Source organism: Dermacentor silvarum, chromosome 5, assembly GCF_013339745.2.
Source record: "Dermacentor silvarum isolate Dsil-2018 chromosome 5, BIME_Dsil_1.4, whole genome shotgun sequence".
Taxonomy (NCBI): domain Eukaryota; kingdom Metazoa; phylum Arthropoda; class Arachnida; order Ixodida; family Ixodidae; genus Dermacentor; species Dermacentor silvarum.
The window spans coordinates 178,991,015-179,010,000 of record NC_051158.1 but is presented as its reverse complement, the minus strand read 5'-3'; the positions used below and the strand labels follow the sequence as shown (position 1 = coordinate 179,010,000).

The following is an 18,986-nucleotide window of genomic DNA, read 5'->3' as shown; positions in this document are numbered from 1 at the left end:
AAGGCCAAGGGCGATAAAATCATCGCAGCGCGCCATGCTGTATGTGCGAGTGAAAGCGCGCGAGTCACGGAGAGCGAATGCACGGCGGAGAGCAAACGCGACCGTCGCGCGAAAGATGTCGGGGGATGGGAGGGAGATGGGGGAGGGGGGCGGCGTTGTGCTGCCGCACCAGCGGCGTAAGGGGAACTGGCGACTCAGACTCGCACGAAAAAGCAGGAAAGCGGGAAGGCAGCGCGGGAGGGAGGGGGGTCGGCTTCTACTCTGCTCACAACCGCGTACTTGCGCGGCAGCGGCGGTCGCCCGCACCGTATCTTTAAAGCGATCTACAGACGGCTCATAGCTTTGTATGCGCTGTGCGTTCGCCGCTCAGTTTCCGTTGAAGCGATAGACCACACGAACATTCGCTCGCTGCTGCTGCTGCGCTTGCTCACGCCAGCATTTTCACAGCAGTTGTCTGCGGTCGTCGAGTAGCAGTTGTCTGCGGTCGTCGATTCATGTGTGCCTGTGCGCGCTGACGCCATGCTTGTTAATTCAGTTAGTTAGCGAATATGTCGAAATTTATACAGCCGTTGAAACTACTATTCTTACTCCGTATAGCTCTCTACTAATTTGCTATCGCGATTGATGCTTCGCCTAACGGGCGAAACTGCGACTTTTTTTGCGCTGTTTTACAATTACCAAGCAACTTATGATACCGTTGTTGTCATTACCTTATGCGTGTGTCCGGAGTGACATGCGCCGGTAAAGAAAGAGGAAGAGCAAGATACGACACGAACGAGGACATTGAAAAAAAAAAAGATGCCGCAGTTTCATCCCAAAGCTGAAGCATCAATTACGATAGCAAATTAGTAGATTGCTATACGGAGTAGGAATAGTAGTTTTATCAGCTGTATAAACTTGAACATGTAGCAGCACCTGCAACGCACAGAACTGTTGTCGATGCCATCGGAGTTTTGCTCGCGTTCGCACCAAACGCGCGCGGCGTTGGTGACTGTTACCGATGCCTTTGGGGGCGGCTCGGAGGTTTGCGATGAGATCAGAACGGGGCACTCGTCGAGCAGCGTCGGAAGTCTTTACCACCGTCTCGCCTAGCAACGTTTTCATCTAAATAGGCATTTGGTGCCGCAGCTAAACGTCGCCTCTCCTCCCTCCCTCCCGTCCCCCCACGGGCTTTCGCGCGACGGAAAATGTCGCGTTTGCTCTCTCTCTCTCTCTCTCTATATATATATATATGGTGATTGTAAAGGAGGAAAGAGACGCTTAATTCTGCAGCCTTTCCGGGAGCACGGCGCAGAACGCGCGTTTCTCTCAGCCGTGCGCTCCCTAGCACATGCAGCGTACGGCGCGCGGCGACGATTTCATCGCCGTTGGACGTCATACAGAACCTCGCGGCGACGGCGACTACTACGCCGACGGCAGAAATCCGCTTGGAGTATCCTTACAACTGATATCGCAATAAAAGGAAGAAGTGAAGGGAGCGCGTAGAGCCGCCATCTTGGATAAGGGGCGCGCTCATGGAAGGACGTGGTGGCCGGGGCGCAGAGTTCCGGGAGAAGACGGCCGGAGAACGTCACTTGGGGTCCTGCCCCAGTACCTCCAGCGTTCACGCCGCTGAACGCGGACGCGCAAAGGCCAACATAGGGGAAATTACTTGTACTTTTTAATTGAAATAAAGAATGTTAAGATACCAGCAAATGCGCAATGACGTCACTTTGCGGGGATTTTTCATAGCCCGGAAAAAGGCACATATATCGATGGAACTTGGAAAGCTATGAATCTGAGGTAGTGTTGTACATGGAGCTATAGAAAAAGCAATGTTGAGGAAACTGTGCCCATGTGAATACTTTTTGTAACAGTTACAATAACCGTTGTGACTAATATATATATATATATATATATATATATATATATAATGAACGAGAAGAGAGAGAACCGAGGGGCCCGATTTTTATTAATCATATCATAAGAAGCCAACAATGACGCCAAGGACAACATAGGGGAAATTACTTGTACTTTTTAATTGAAATAAAGAAATTATACAATAATGAAAATGTAAATGGATGAAAAAACAACTGTCCGCGGGTGGGGAACGATCCCACGTCTTCGCATTAGGACTGCGATGCTCTTACCATTGAGCTACCGCGGAGCCGTTTTCCCCTCCACTTTCTGGGGTATTTGTGTTATACAACTACAACTAACCATGGGAGTGTAACACTCCCATGGTTAGTTTAAGAGCATCGCACGCGTAATGCGAAGACGTAGGATCGTTTCCCACCCGCGGACAGTTGTTTTTTCATCCATTTTCATTTCCGTGCATTAATTTATAATTTCTTAAATTTCTTGAATTCAGTTAGTACGTAAAATACAAGTAATTCCCCCTATGTTGTCCTTGGTGTCATTGTTTGTTGACTTCTTATGCTTTGATTATATATATATATATATATATATATATATATATATAGGCAATTAGGAGTTCACGCTGAACCCGGTGAAAATATTGTCGCGGTACACAGGCCCATATCAAGTGCTGCGTGCCGTGACTCCAGTTACGCATGACATCGCCCCAGTCAGTACCACTTCCTCGTCGGCCCGGCCTTCCACTGACATTGTGCATGTACGTCGCATGTCTAAAACCGTATTACCCTCCAGATCCCACTGATATTTAGACGCACCGGGACGGTGCTTCTGCCGCCGGGGATAATGATACATGCAGTTCCCCATCATCGTCGTATTCGGACTTATGTTCACAGCTAGAAAAAATACTCAGTGTCTTAACCAATGACAACAAAAACATCATCATTTACGGTGACATTAACATAAACATACTTATTCCCAATTGTCAGTCATGCGCTGATTATACCGACTGCTTATTCAGCTACGGTTTCTCATCCTTGATCGACTGTTCCAACCAGGTGCGACACTTCTGGTTCTTGCACATTGATAGATCACATATTTTCCTCGTCATCTTCTGATTATACCACTGCAGTAATAGATTATTCCATTACTAACCACTATCCTCTGTTCTTCTTTCTGGGTGGCGCAAAGCGTACGCAGTCTCACCAATATTCCAGAAGTTCTTTCAATGAAGCTTTATTTATACGGAAGGTGTAAGGCACTTGTTGGAACAGCGTTTGTCAAGAAAGCTGTCCTGAGAGGGCATATTCGATATTTTTATGAACAATAACAAACTATATTATTCGGTGTACAACTCATGTGTCGTTTCAGCATAGATTCTCGTCTCCCAGAAATCCATGGATTACAAACGCGTTGCTACGCTCTATAATAAAAAAGAATAATCTTCACAAAAAGATGAAATTGCAGCCTTTCAACACAGCTTTGCGAACAAAATTTAAGAATTATAGCAATATCCTTTCTGGTATGCTTAAACGCGCAAAACGGGACTATTACGAACGACGGGTAATCCAGAACGGAACGAATACCAGGCGTAATTGGGCGCTGATTAAAGAATTTCTTAATATTACAGTCTAACACCGGCATTAAAATAATTTACAACAATGTGGAATGCACAAACGAGGCTGACTTATCAAACGCCTTTAGTGATCATTTTGCCGCTCGCCAGAATACGCTATCGCCTATAGTGTTCTACGCCATCTCCCACGCAGCCCTCAGTCATTTTTCCTCCGACCAGTTTCTTCCGAAGAAGTATTAAAGGTAATTTCTTCTCTTAAAGTTACTGGACCTGGCTTAGGTTCTATCCAACCTTCTAGAATAAAACTGGTTGCGGCAGACATATCATATGTTTTTGCGGATATCGTTAACAAAATCTTTAAAACAGGTATATTTACTGATTTGCTGAAACGTGGTAAAGTAATGCCTGTGTTCAAAAAGGGTTCTCATGAAAACATTAATAACTACCGCCCAATTTGCATTTTGCCGTTTTTTAGTAAGGCCGTTGAAAAACTTATTTACACTCGTCTAATGCACTATCTAAATAAATTTAACCTTCTTTCTCCATTCCAATTTGGTTCTAGGCAGGGTTATTCGAGTGAATTGGCATAAATTAACTTCACGTATATCATTAAACGATTTGTTGACGAATGGTTTGTTGCAGGAGCCATATTCATCGATCTAACAAAAACATTTGACACTCTAGATCATTCTATTCTTCTGTAACAGATCGAATCTTTCGCTATTACTGGTCCGCCTTTAAATCTTATTCGTAGCTACTTGTCTAACAGGCCTCAAGTAGTGTGATTTAATGGCCACTTCTCTTCTAGTAAATTAATTAACTGTGGCGTTCCCCAAGGCTCTATACTAGGTCCATTGTTGTTCTTATTATTTATAAATGATCTACCTAATGTACTTGCCACTTGTAACTGTTTGTTATATGCTGATGACACGACCATTTACTCATCGCATAAATCGCTTACCGAGCTTCAAGACTCACTTAACACCGATCTTAACAATGTGTATTCATGGTGCATAGATAATCAACTTCAAATCAATCCTTTAAAAACAAAGTTTGTACTATTTCATAACCCACAAACTGCGATTTCTTCTTCCATGACTGTTTCGTTAAATGCTTTTGTTATACCGACATCTGAAACCGTTAAATTCCTGGGTGTTACTCTCGACAAACACCTTAAGTCCAATAGCCATGCCAACTCGTTAATAAAAAAGGTTTCATTTGGCATCCGCATTATCATTAAAACGCGTGCATTCTTCCAACCTCATGTGATTAGCTCGTTGTATCATGCTTATATTATTAGTCATTTATCATACTGTTTATCTTCATGGGGTAATACATATGCCATTCATCTCAAACCACTTGAACGTCTTCAAAATCAGGCAATAAAATTAATGACTTTTAGCTCATTCCGTTGCCATTCTTTACCTATCTATCAACATCTTCGCATTTTACCCATTCAACAGCTGTTCTATCACAAGTTGTGAGTGAGTGAGTGAAATAACTTTATTGAGGTCCAGATAAGACGCAGGGGACACCCCGCGCCACCTGGCTAGTCCCACGTAGGGACCGCCTTGACGGCCCGATCGCGGGCACTCTGGACGGCCAGGGTTTGGTCGTTGAGTTCGGGGCTGCCCAAAAGCGCAGCCCACCTATCCTCGCTGAAGGCGGAGCCGATGGCTTCACACTTCACAACACATGGTTAAATGTTGCCGTTAGTCCACAAGCAGTGCAGTCCGCACTGGGATACCTTTCAGGGTATATAGCATGAAGAAGCGCAAGGTTAGGATACGCACGAGCTTGTAAAAGTCGAAGGGTCACCGCCCGCGCCCTGCATAAGGCAGGGTGCGGGAGGGGGAATACCCGTCTTGACAGGTAATATTGCTTGGTGATCTCATTATACGTCATCAATGGTTGCCCGCGGGGTAGGGGGACTGCGGGGGCGGCGCAGTCAGTGAGTCCTCGCGCGGCCTCGTGCGCGCTCTCGTTAGGGTTAGAGGGAGAGCCCTCAGTCGACCCTAAGTGAGTGGGAAACGAAATGAGAGAATGCGGAGAGATACTTTTCAAGCTTTGGAGAATGCGAAGGGCCTGAGGGGAGACCATCCCGGTTTGGTACGCCTTAATGGCCGCCTTAGAATCGCTATCTATTACCTCTCTGCGACCATCGAGCACAGCCAGCGCGATTGCAACCTGTTCGGCTACAAATGGCTTCTAAGTGCGTACTGTAGCGCAGCAAGTTATCCTGGAATTAGAGTCGACGATGGAGACGGCGAACGCCTCTTCTTGGACATATGCCGCGGCATCCGCGAAGCTTGCCTCAATGTGGTTGTTACGGACATGTTCAAGTAGAGCTCTACCCCTGGCCCTACGTCTGCCGACGTTGTGTGCGGGGTGCATATTGCGGGGAATGGGCGCGATGTGTAGTTGAGATCTGATGTCGCTGGGAATCCGCACGGCGTCGGGGCACTGGTCGACAGGGTAGAGGTCCATCTCATCGACTACCTTGCGGCCCGCCGGGGTGCCGGATAGCCTCAGCTGCTGTGAACGCTCTTGCGCCTCTATTATTTCTTCGAGCGTGTTGTGCACTCCTAGCTTTAACAGGTTTTCGGTGTGAGTGCTCACAGGTAAGCCGAGGGCAAGCTTGAAGACCTTTCTGATGAGGGAATTTAACTTGTTCCTCTCTCCAACATGCCAATTATGCATGGCTGCCGAGTATGAAAGGTGGCAGAGCGCAAAAGCATGTATAATGCGGATGAGATTGTCTTCCTTGATTCCCCGATGCCTGTTGGCGATCCTCCGGATGAGGCCAAGAGCACTCTCCGTTTTGGCGATGATCCTTCTGAGTGCGGCACCATTGGCACCGTTAGGCTCGATATACATACCCAATAGTCGGAGCGAATCCACTCTTGGAACCGGGGACCCGTCACCAGTGAAAAGCCGTATTTCGCTTTCGGACGCCGGTTTCCAATCACGATGGACCCCACCTCTGGGTCTTGTAGAGAAGTAGCTCAGACTTGGATGGAGAACATCTGAGCCCAGTTGGGCGTAGGAAGCGCTCGGTCACATCGATGGCGCTCTGCATGGCGTCCTCAACTTGGCCGTCACTCCCGCCAGCGCACCAGATGGTGATGTCATCTGCGTAGATGGTATGGTTGATTTCTTGAATCTTGGCGAGCTCCTTGGAAAGCCCGATCATTGCGATGTTGAACAATGTTGGCGAGATGACTGAGCCCTTAGGCGTGCCGCATGAACAGAGGGTGATTTCTTGCGAGAGGTATCCTTCGATCTTGAGCTTGGCAGTTCTCTGGCTAAGGAATGATCGGACGAAGTCGTAGACCCTCTTTCCAAGCCCGAGGCCGGTAATAGTCTGGAGAATGAATTCGTGTGAGATATTGTCGAAAGCCTTCTCCAGGTCTATTCCAAGGATTGCACTGGTATCTCTCGTGCTCCGGTCGATGATCTGATGCTTTATCAGCTTCATGGCGTCCTGTGTCGAGAGGCCGGCTCTGAAACCAATCATATTGTGGCTGTATATGCCATTAGTCTCGAGGTGCACCGTGAGCCGGCTGAGCAGGGCATGCTCTGCGACTTTACCTACACAGGACGTCAAGGAAATTGGTCTCACATTGTCGATTCCTGGTGCTTTACCGGGTTTGGGGATGAGGACCGTGCAAGCCGTGTGACACAGACGCACCGCAGCAAACAGTGAACTGATTGATCAGAATGGCCTAGTCGCCTTCCAAAATGCTTGTGGAGTCTCTGTTGATGCTTTCTTGGAACTGTTAACAGTGTACCTTTCCTCCACCGTAGTAGGTTTCAAGGACTCCCTCTTCATACAGAAGAAAGGAATCTGTATAGGGGCTAGCGTCGCACCAGTCCTATGCCAGATATTTTTAGCGAAGTTTGACAACTTACTTCAAGGCTCTCTTCTTGATAAACGTGTGTGCCAAGTTTTCAGATATCTTGAGGATTTCTTGATTATTTTAAATCTTTCACCGAATGACTCCTTGCCTGTCATAGTAGACCAGGTCTTAACGGTTTTTAAGGCTTGTTCAAGTGCACTTTGCTTCACACATGAACTGCCTACTAACCACTCGATTAGATTTTTAGATATTGAACTAACTTTTCTTGACGATGGCCATGTGTGCTGGTGCTTCTTGCCGAGGAGTAAAAAGGCGTTGTTACCGTACGCGTCCGCTCACTCTAAAGTCGTTAAGAGAGGGATTGCTATGAATTGTTTTCGAAATGCCTTGCAAAACAGTTGCCACCACAGCATAAAATCAAGTTTTGACAACCAGTTCGATCGTTTGGCGGCCGCTGGTTTCCCAAAAGCGCTTTTGAATGCAGTGGCAGAAACGTTGCTGCAACAGATTAAGAGGCGAAAGCGAAAAAGAGCAGACCCAACGGCGGCTGAACGGAATAAACTTGAAGTAATGCCCTATGTACATAGGGTCTCCCACAACGTCAAGAAAGTTGCTGGGAGGCGGGGCGTTAACGTTGTTTTTTCTGCTCCCTGCAAACTTTCAGGCCTTTGCTCACGCGTGGCGCGCGGCAGAAATAGACCTACCGCGTGTCATGACAACGGTTACATTTCTTGTGCTACACGTGTGGTGTATGAGCTTCCGCTGATTTGTGAAAAAGTTTACATCGGTCAGACAGGCCGGTGTATTAATGAGAGGCTGCGAGAACACAATTCTTGGAATTCCTCTGATGGAGCAAATCTGCCTCGCCATTGTCGGGAATGCGGCTGCGTCCCGCTTTTTTCCAATGTTAAAATCCTTGGTAGGGGCAAGGGCAAGACGGAGCGTGAAATTCTCGAAGCTTACCATATCGATTTGCAAGGGGATAATTGCATCAGTTCTACCTCTCTCTCACTGCAGAAGGAACTTAGTTTCTTATCGCACTGGCGTTAGCTACGTGGCGTTTCGCAATCACCTTTGTTCGTGTGTGGGTGTCGGCTTTTGAGCTGCGCATGCTCGCCGGGTTTTCCTGAGAGACCGGGTTCTTCAATAAAGCACAGTTGTTAGTCCAGTCGTCGTGTGTACCACGTCTATTTCTCTGTCCTTCGTCTTTTGACTGGTTTTTACTATTCAGTATGTACCAACTGACCCAGACTGCTACTCTACTGAAACACATTTATGTAGCAGGTATTGGGCAACAGAAAGCTGTATCGGCAGTTTTTCATGTTGCTCTACAACTTTCTCATTGACACTTTGATAAATAGGACAGTACGTCTCAAGTTAGAAAATAATTACAATTAATTATTTAATTCTCAGTAACGAGAACATTACTGGCGGCTACTCCACTGTACTTGAAACAATACGCACTAGGTATGCTTCGCGTAAAGCCGTGCCTCCTTTTTTAAATCGTGCTGCGTGATAGCTGGGACACCTTGTCTATATATATATATATATATATATATATATATATATATATATAATTCTCGTACTTGTAGTTCATTTTATTTGGATTAAGAGTAGAAAAACATAACACGAGCTTTTCCACAGAACGACTCACCTCTCGGCTCTTTCGCATGCAAAGCAATCATATAAGAAATCTTATTCAAGTGCCATGAAACATCCGAAGTGATGACACCTGAAACTTAAACTCAAACTATAAGCACCCCTCGCCTTAATATCTCCCTTTAATAAAAACCATGTAAACCGAGCTACGTTCAGTAACCCGTTTCATCTCTTCGTTGAGCCACCCGGCTGCCACTCTAAATCCTTGTGTACCCAACGTCAGAGTCTGTTCTGTCATCGCACCGGCCTTTCTTTGAAGCGGAGCATCGCCGTCCATTTAAATTCTTCTCTTCGTGCTGTGCAGAGGAAGCCTCATCTTTTCTCACTCCCCTCTTCTCGCGTTAAGATGCCGGCTCGCCCGCAAACGAAACACAAGAAGGCCACATTCTTGCAGCCAGACGTGTTTATTTTCTCCGCTACTCACGAGCCCTCACGTTTGCTGGTCGTAGCCATTATGCAGAACATCCCGGCCTGACTTATCCCCAGCCGGGGAGACAGCCTGCAGTAAAGCAGAAAGAAGGACAGCCCGGCTCGCTTCACTTCTTGTCCCACCCTCTTTGTCCCCAGACCGACAGACTCGCTCCGGGGAGCCTAGAGCCGTGTCACCACACTCGATGCGGCCGGACATTTTATTTGTTGAGGCACAAATGACGAACAAATTCCGCAAGTACGCTCCAGCGACAGTTTAGGCTGCGCTGCAAAGACGCCGGAGTCTCCCCTACATTCCGTTCTGTCTCTCACGCCGTTCCGGCCATCCGTTCAGGTGCCACATTTCTGTGGCCTCCAAGATTTAAAAAACAAAGAAAGACTACTGTACGTAACTCTCCTCTCATGTGGACCAGCCTTTGAGAACTGTGGAAGTTGTGCAAGGCATCACGAGAGAATAGCTTATATGGCGGTAAAGCGAAATATCACTAAAGCGGTAGGTTGTTCGTGTATCACTGGTACAAGTATGACTAAAGCGGTATAGTGATATTTCGTAAAACAAAATATCACTAAAGCCGTAAGTTGTACTTGTATCAGTGATACAAGTACAACTTACCGCATTAGGGATATTTCCTTTTACCGCCATAGAAGCCATTCTCTCGTGGGCCCTTGCACTATCCTTGCACTCATGGTCATTTGCAATATGGAAAAAAACTGAATGTAGCTCTAAATCGCCACACAAACTTTAGCTTTCTTACAAAGATTAAGCGAAACAATGAAGAGATCACAGGTGCTCGTTTTGCGGACGAAATCAACAAATACTTTGTTGAACTTAAAGCAGAACGTCCGATTGACGGGGCACTCGGTTACATCAGAGCTAAAACCAGGAATCCCTTTTTTTAGTCCTTTAATAGAGTCTGATTTTATTTCGGTGTTCCGAGGACTAAATAACAGTAAAAGCATCTACGCAGACGCTATAAAAGTTGCACCTGTCAAACATGTAATTGAACTACTTTCACCCTGCCTAAAGCACATAATCAATCTGTCTTTTACAGGGAGTGTTTCCAAAGCGATTGCAGGCTGCTAGGGTGACAGTGATCTAAAAAAAGGCGATAAAATGACATTGGAAATTATAGACCTGTGTCCATACTCCCTATTTTCTCTAAAAGGCTGGAAAAAGTAATTTACACCAAGATAATGGATTTCTGCGATATATACAGTATACTCTCCAGATCACAATTTGGCTTCCGTAAGCACAGGTCGACGGAACAGGCTTTACTGGAGGAGAAAGAATTCATTTTAAACGCCTCTGAAAAAAAAAAGAAGTAGCTCTTGGTGTTTTGTAGATGTCACAAAAGCGTTTGATTTTCTTAAACATTCTATATTACTGAAAAAATTAGATACATATGGAATCCGTGGGAATGCACTGTAGCACTATTAGCATCTTATTTACAAAAACGACAAAAATATTTCTACTTCAATGGTTTCTCTTCAGACAAAAAAAAAAACAATAACATCAGGAGTACCTCAGGGAAGTATCCTTGGACCACTTTTATTTATTATCTTTTTGAATGACATGATATGTATTAATCCGAACATTAAACATATATTTATGCCGATGACACGACTATGCTTTTTTCAGCTGCATGTCCGAATGATCTTATTCTGAAGCAAATAGCTGACTATTGCTTTTGCATGAGTGGTCAAGTGTTAATACATTAAAAATAAAGACAGCTAAGACAAAAGCCATTCTTTTCCGTCCGAGAAATAAGAGCCTTTTTATAAATACAGATATTTTGTTAGGTGACTCAAAAATAGAAATACTCCGTGCATTCAAAACTCTTGGCGTTGTGTTCCATGACACCTTAACGTGGGATGACCATGTAGAGCATGTTGTTTCTAAGATTTCAAGTGTCGTAAGAGTTACATACATTAATAAATAGGTGCTGCCTGTGCAGGTCAACGTTATTCTTTACAACACATTATTTAACTCATATATTAGTTATGCACATTTAGTTTGGGGAACTACGACTGTTACAAGTTTACGTCAAATTCTTACAGTGCAGAAAAGAATGTTGCGACATGTTCTCGGTGTTTCTCGAGATCACCCATCTCTGCCTTTGTTTGAAAAGTTGGAAATTATGAAAATTACTCTGATGTATCCATACCACCTGTGTTTGGCATATAAAAACGATGTAAAAGAAAACATAAACTTTCTCTCAGCTTTAGCTTCTTTGTCGAAGAAAACTCCTTTATATAATACACGTAGTAGGGAAATTTGGAACATAGAGGCTTCAGACATAACTACGTAATAACTACGTATGGACAACAAATTATGAAAAGAAAACTGCCAGAACTATTGAACCTTTGTCACAGACACGCTTTGCAGCTAGAAAATACATCAAAACGGCAGTTAAATGTTTTCTACTTTAGGTGTATTTCCCTGAACCTTGTTTCTCGTTTTGTGTAATTTGGTATGCATATTGACACGTACACATGTTTATCTTTCACTGGTAGCCGCTTTCAACATTGGCTGACAAATGTTAAACGTTATCGCTCGGCGCAGGACGCGCCTGCATTGGAAGCTTCTCGGACGTTATCAATGCTTCTATCCGTCGTCTGTGGTCACCGACGCCCATGTAATCTGATTGTATGAGCGACGCGAATTGTCTAGAACTTTCTGGAAGACACGCGGGCATCAGAGATTAATCTGGAACCTTCGATGACTCAGGTATAAAAGCCGACGCGTTTCGCCGCTGATCAGATTTTCGACGATCGCCGACTGTGTTCGCCGCTATCGTTGTGATTTGAGTGTAGCTTGCTTTTGTGGGCACAGGTTCGCCCAATAAACAACCAGTTTCGTCATACACAGTTTTGTGACTGTTTTCTCTACCGTCACTACTACGTGACATCTGGTGGAGGTGCTAGTTCGTTCATGCACCGAACGCCCCCGCAAAGCCGCGACCCAAGCCCGAAACCGGAGAACGAGACCAACGTCGCCAAGGACCAGCGAGCTAGACGTAGGCAGCAAGGACTTGTGCCGGAGTTCGGACTTCTTCCCGAAAAGACCACTGCAATCAAGGCCAAGTCAACGACCAAAATGGCAGCACCAGCGTCCCCCATCCTGCTGCAGCAACCTCGGGAGCCACCGACTTTTCGTGGATCATCGGCTGAAGACCCTGAAACCTGGCTGGAGACATACGAGAGGACCGCGACGTTCAACAAATGGAGCGACGACGACAAGCTGCGCCATGTGTATTTTTCATTAGATGATGCTGCTCGGACCTGGTTTGAGAACAGAGAGACCTATTTCGTGAGAACTTCATGAGGACTTTCACGAATGTCGTGCGAAAAGAAAGGGCCGAAGTTTTATTAGAAACCAGAGTGCAATTGCCGAACGAGAGCATCGCGATCTTCACGGAGGAGATGACTCGCCTCTTCCGCCACGCCGACCCCGATATGTCAGAGGAAAAGAAAGTTCGGTTCTTGATGCGGGGCGTCAAAGAGCATCTATTCACTGGATTGATGCGCAACCCGCCCAAGACTGTGGCAGAATTTGTTTCGGAGGCCACAACCATCGAGAAGACCCTTGAAATGCGAGCCAGGCAATACAACCGCCGTGCACTGACAAACTACGCCGAAGCTCAAGCTCTAGGCGCCGACGACCTGCACGAGACGATCAGAGCGGTTGTACGGGAAGAACTACAGAAATTATTCCCAAGATCGCATCCTCAGGTGACTTCAATCGCTGACATAGTTAAAGAAGAGGTTCAGCGATCACTAGAAGTGCCAGAAGTTCCGGTATCGCCTCAACCACAGCCGCAAGCGATGACCTACACCGCCGTCGCCCGTCGTCAAGGCCCCCCTCCGCGCTCGCGCCAGGGCCCCGTAACGCCGCAGTTCCGTCGTCCACCGCCGCCGCCGCCAGCACGCCCGCCCGTCGCCCAGCGCAGCTCCCAGCGGAAGACGGACATTTGGCGCGCCCCCGACCACCGCCCGCTCTGCTATCATTGCGGGGAAGCCGGCCATGTCTACCGCCGATGCCCATACCGCGAGATGGGCCTACGAGGGTTCGCCGTCAACGCGCCACGTCCACAGCTTGGCGAGCGACCACGTGACATCGCCGACTACCTTGCCGGAGCCCAGTGGCAACCACGACGGCCCTCACGCTCGCCGTCACCAGGCCGCTACATATCGCCGCATCGCCGCCTGTATGCCGGCCCAACCCGGGGCCGATCTGCCCAGCCCATACCCGGGAAACTAAAAGCAGCAACCGATTGGAGGTGCGGTTGCTGTGCGACGCAATGCCGAAGATCCTCCGCCGCCGCCGACGACGACGATTCGCGAATCATCACGACGAGATATCAGCACGCCGCCTAGCAACAGCCTTGACAGCATATCGCCGCCGAACGAAGACCTTCCGACGCGACGTAGCAGCAGCAGAGCAAGCCGACGCAGCCGTGATCCGATGCCACGAATTAACCGCAACGCCAGACGCCGGTCTACCGATCTAGACGTGCTCATCGATGGTCATAACGTCACCGCTCTCGTCGACACTGGCGCCGACTATTCAGTTTTCAGTGGCGCGTTCGCCGCCAAGTTAAAGAAGGTGCAGACGGCCTGGCAAGGACCCGATATACGGACAGCGGGAGGTCACCTAATAACGCCGGCTGGAATCTGCACAGCGCGAGTCACGGTAAACAACCGCACTTACCCGGCGAGCTTCGTAATCCTGCAGCACTGCTCCAGGGACGTCATCCTAGGCATGGACTTTCTACACCAACATGGTGCAGTCATCGACTTAAGGTCCAAGTCGATAACGCTTTCAACACACAAAGCGATACCGCCGGATACAATGCATCAGTTACCATGCCTTGAATGTGCTTGAAGAACAAGTCACCGTTCCGCCTCACTCCAGCGTAATGATTTCCGTCGGTACGGAAGTGCCTGCAGACATGGAGGGCGTCATCGAGGGCGATCATCACTTACTGCTGTACCGTGAAATTTGCGTCGCTAGAGGCATAGCTGAGCTACGTGCAGGGAAAGCAACGGTGATGCTCACGAACTTCAGCCCCGAATACAAGCACATTAACAAAGGCACCACGGTTGCCTACATCGACGAAATAGTACAAGCCAGCAGTGCTTTCGCCTTCACGGATTCCAGTGCACCCGCAACGACGACTATAATACCTGAAGCAACTTTCAACGTTAATCAGAACCTTCCCAGGCATAAGAAAGAACAACTAAAAGCTCTGCTCCTGCAATACAAGGATTGCTTCTCGTCTTCGTCAAAAGTTCGACAAACCCCTGTCGCCAAGCACCGAATCATAACCGACGAAAATGTCCGCCCACTGCGTCAGAGCCCGTACCGAGTTTCGGCACGCGAACGCGAGGCCATAAGGCAACAAGTCGACGAAATGCTACGCGACGGCATCATCCAGCCGTCCAAGAGTCCGTGGGCGTCCCCCGTGGTGTTAGTGAAGAAGAAGGATGGAACCCTACGTTTCTGCGTCGATTATCGTCGCCTCAACAAGGTCACGAAGAAGGACGTATACCCCCTTCCACGGATTGACGACGCCTTGGATCGACTATACAACGCAAAGTATTTTTCGTCGATGGACCTCAAAACCGGCTACTGGCAAATCGAAGTCGACGAGAGGGACCGGGAGAAGACGGCCTTTATAACACCAGACGGACTGTTCGAGTTCAAGGTCATGCCGTTTGGTCTTTGCTCGGCACCTGCGACTTTCCAACGCGTCATGGATACAGTACTGGCAGGCTTGAAGTGGCAGACTTGCCTCGTCTATTTGGACGACGTCGTTGTGTTTGCCTCAAGCTTCGAAGAACACCTGCGGCGCCTTGAAACAGTTCTTCAAGCAATCAAAACCTCCGGACTCACGTTAAAGCCAGAAAAGTGCCGCTTCGCATATGAGGAGCTCTTGTTTTTGGGCCACGTCATCAACAAGTCTGGAGTGCGCCCCGACCCTCAGAAAACTGCGGCCATCTCCAACCTTTCCTCTGCCCGCTGACAAGAAGGCAGTGCGTAGATTTCTGGGACTGTGCGCCTATTACAGGCGCTTCGTCAAGGATTTTTCACGGATCGCCGAGCCACTGACGTACCTCACGAAGGCCGACGTCGAGTTCAAGTGGGAGATGCCGCAAATCGAAGCATTTGAAGAACTGAAGCGACGCCTACAATCGCCGCCCATCCTTGCGCATTTCGACGAAAATGCCGATACCGAAGTCCACACCGACGCAAGCGGCGTAGGACTCGGCGCCGTGCTTGTGCAGAGGACTGATGGACTAGAAAGGGTTGTAAGTTACGCTAGCCGGTCGCTATCGAAGGCGGAAGCAAATTATTCCACAACAGAAAAAGAATGTCTCGCCATCATCTGGGCTACATCAAAGTTTCGCCCCTACCTCTATGGCAGGCCCTTTAAAGTTGTGAGCGACCACCACGCCTTGTGTTGGCTAGCTAACTTGAAGGATCCTTCAGGTCGCCTCGCACGATGGAGTCTGAGACTTCAAGAATTCGACATCACCGTCGTTTACAAGTCCGGGCGAAAGCACTCTGACGCCGACTGCTTGTCTCGCGCCCCCGTCGAACCGCCGCCACAGGATGACCAGGATGACGACACTTTCTTGGGACCCATCAGTGCCGACGAATTCGCCGAACAACAGCGAGCCGACCCGGAACTAAGGAACCTTGTAGATTACCTGGAAGGCAAGACCGTCACTGTGCCGAAGGTGTTCAGGCGAGGAATGGCGTCGTTTTTCTTGCAAAACGACATTCTCTTAAAGAAGAACTTCTCACCTCTCCGAGCCAACTACCTCCTCGTGGTACCCTCAGCATTGCGTCCAGAGGTTCTGCAAGCTCTCCATGACGACCCAACGGCTGGACACCTCGGTTTTTCCCGCACGCTCGCAAGGATACAAGAAAAATACTACTGGCCTCGCCTCTCTGCCGACGTCGCCCATTACGTAAGGACATGCCGAGACTGTCAGCGACGCAAAACACCGCCGACAAGGCCAGCCGGACTTCTACAGCCGATCGAGCCACCTCGCCGACCGTTCCAGCAGATTGGGATGGACTTACTGGGGCCTTTTCCGACGTCGACGTCCGGGAATAAATGGATCGTCGTAGCTACGGACTACCTCACCCGCTACGCCGAAACAAAAGCCTTGCCCAAAGGCAGTGCTGCCGAGGTAGCCCGATTCTTCGTTGAGAACATCCTCCTGCGTCACGGTGCCCCAGAAGTCCTCATCAGCGACAGAGGTACTGCCTTTACGGCAGAACTAACTCAAGCCATCCTGCGATACAGCCACACAAGCCATCGCCGGACCACCGCCTACCACCCGCAGACGAATGGCCTCACCGAGCGCCTAAATAAGACCATCGCCGACATGCTGGCAATGTACGTCGACGTCGAACACAAGACGTGGGATGCCATCCTTCCGTACGTGACCTTCGCATACAACACGGCCGTGCAAGAAACGACGCACATGGCGCCGTTCAACCTGGTCTACGGAAGGAACCCGGCAACGACGCTTGACGCCATGCTACCGGACGTCACCGACGAAGAAAATCTCGACGTTGCCACCTATTTGCAGCGTGCCGAAGAAGGTCGACAGCTCGCCCGCCTGCGCATCAAGAACCAGCAGAGGACCGACAGCCGACACTACAACCTTCGACGACGCTACGTCGAGTACCAGCCCGGTGACCGTGTTTGGGTCTGGACTCCGATACGCCGACGAGGACTTAGCGAGAAGCTGTTACGTCGCTATTTCGGACCATATAAGATCACCCGACGTATTGGCGCACTGGACTATGAGGTCGTGCCAGACGGCATTTCGCAATCACAGCGTCGCCGGGCACGACCTGAAGTCATCCACGTGGTGCGTCTTAAGCCTTTCTACGCCCGCTGACAAACTTAGGTACTTTGTTACTTTGTTATTGTTTTTTGTTATTTTGTTTATTACGCATGGTTTTGTTTTCGCTTTCATGTTTGTTTGTAGCATCGGGACGATGCTTTTTAAGGGGAGGGTATTGACACGTACACATGTTTATCTTTCACCGGTAGCCGCTTTCAACATTGGCTGACAAATGTTAAACGTTATCGCTCGGCGCAGGACGCGCCTGCATTGGAAGCTTCTCGGACGTTATCAATGCTTCTATCCGTCGTCTGTGGTCACCGACGCCCATGTAATCTGATTGTATGAGCGACGCGAATTGTCTAGAACTTTCTGGAAGACACGCGGGCATCAGGGATTAATCTGGAACCTTCGATGACTCAGGTATAAAAGCCGACGCGTTTCGCCGCTGATCAGATTTTCGACGATCGCCGACTGTGTTCGCCGCTATCGTTTTGCTTTGAGTGTAGCTTGCTTTTGTGGGCACAGGTTCGCCCAATAAACAACCAGTTTCGTCATACACAGTTTTGTGACTGTTTTCTCTACCGTCACTACTACGTGACAATATCATCGATTTCTGTTTGTATTTCACGTGTTGCCTGAACTTTTTTGAAATTTTAGTGATGAATGTTCGTGACTTACGCTTATGCATATGTTAGTGGGCGTGTTCGTGTGTGTATGGGTGTTTACATATGTCTTCCAGCAGTGTCATGTAAATATAAAGCAAGCACTACAGTTGCATGTTCACACGTTTGGGGAATTATATGCCACAAAGATGCTTGTAGTGATAGGTCTTATTTTGGAACAATCAAAAATATGTTATCAGTACTTGTCGATAGCTGAACTGTCGGCCCTTATGACATGTTTTTTTTTTTTTTTTTTTTGGGGGGGGGGAGCTAGTCAAGCTGTCTGTTTTGGCATTTTTTCCCTCACCTCCCCCATCACGTTGATATAAAGAACGGAATGTTATTAATATTGTCACGGGGATTCAGAAGTACACGGGAGAGACAATATTTACAGGCTGCTGCTACCAGAGAATGATGATGATGATGATGATGCCTCAATACCTGGCACAACCCACTGAGGGGGATAGGCCACGAACCGGGTGGTATTATGATAGAAATTTGAAATAAATTAATTTATAAATACATAAGTATAAGAATAAAAATAAATGACTAATTGAAAATGAGAAATAAAGCAATAATAAAAGAATTAAGTAGTGTTTACTAAGTTAGTCAGCCTTGCCTGAATAGGAATAGTAATATGAATTTAATAATAAATTAAATACAGCAAGGGAAATACGTAGATTTTGAATAATAATAATAATAATAATAATAATAATAATAATAATAATAATAATAATATAATTGTGGTTTTATGACTTTACTTTTTGTATTTGCTAAAGCTATAATTTATTGAAGGATAAATAAAGCAATCACGTAACAATGGGAAAATATTAATAAGGCAATCTTTTTGTGTCACATAAAAAGTTATAAATGGCTCGGCAAACATTCCCGTGGGCATGTCCTAACACCGTGGCTCCAAGTGAGAGTAAAACTGAACTGCTTAACGGCAGTCCTAGATTACGAAGTGGGATTTCTAAACATCGTTGTCGATGATTAGAAAACCGCCGACAGGATAGTAAAAAGTGATCGATAGATTCTGGTTCATTGCAGAGGTAGCATAATGGTGATGCCGCC

General features: G+C 47.5%; 1 non-coding gene across 1 annotated transcript; it reads right to left on the bottom strand.

The window, feature by feature from the left end:
- Positions 1-2,074: 2,074 nt before the first annotated feature.
- Positions 2,075-2,146, bottom strand: Trnar-ccu (transfer RNA arginine (anticodon CCU)). The gene has a single exon. It is a non-coding gene; the product is annotated as a tRNA-Arg (tRNA).
- Positions 2,147-18,986: the final 16,840 nt, after the last annotated feature.